Source organism: Entelurus aequoreus, linkage group LG03 (genome assembly GCF_033978785.1).
Source record: "Entelurus aequoreus isolate RoL-2023_Sb linkage group LG03, RoL_Eaeq_v1.1, whole genome shotgun sequence".
In the NCBI taxonomy this organism is placed as follows: domain Eukaryota; kingdom Metazoa; phylum Chordata; class Actinopteri; order Syngnathiformes; family Syngnathidae; genus Entelurus; species Entelurus aequoreus.
In genome coordinates this window covers 17,779,124-17,779,730 of record NC_084733.1, presented here as the reverse complement: position 1 = coordinate 17,779,730, position 607 = coordinate 17,779,124, and positions in this window count along the sequence as shown.

Here is a 607-nt window from a genome sequence, read left to right as displayed (position 1 = left end):
AATACGTCCATTTCGCACCGACAACTTTCTTCTTTGCTTGCTCAGCTTCTTTCTCCATATTGCAATGAACATGATTGCAATAGATTCACGAACACAGATATCTAGAATACTGTGGAATTATGAAATGAAAACAGAGCTTTTTCGTATTGGCTTCAATGTGGAAGGCATACCCGTGTTCCCCGGGTTACGTCACGCGCATACGTCATCCTCAGAGGCGTTTCGAACCGGAAGTTTAGCGGCAAATTTAAAATGTCACTTTATAAGTTAACCCGGCCGTATTGGCATGTGTTATAATGTTAAGATTTCATCATTGATATATAAACTATCAGACTGCATGGTCGGTAGTAGTGGGTTTCAGTAGGCCTTTAAAGACAATATACACTTCATTACACATGTACCATATCACTATATCCATGATTAAATGCTTTATAATTCCAAGAGAGTTTTGCAGCGGTACACGCACGTCTGTGCACTTTATCCATCCATCCATTTTCTACCGCTTGTCCCGTTCGGGGTTGCGGGGGGTGCTGGAGCCTATCTCAGTTGCATTCGGGCGGAAGGCAGGGTACACCCTGGACAAGTCGCCATCTCATCGCAGGGCCAACAC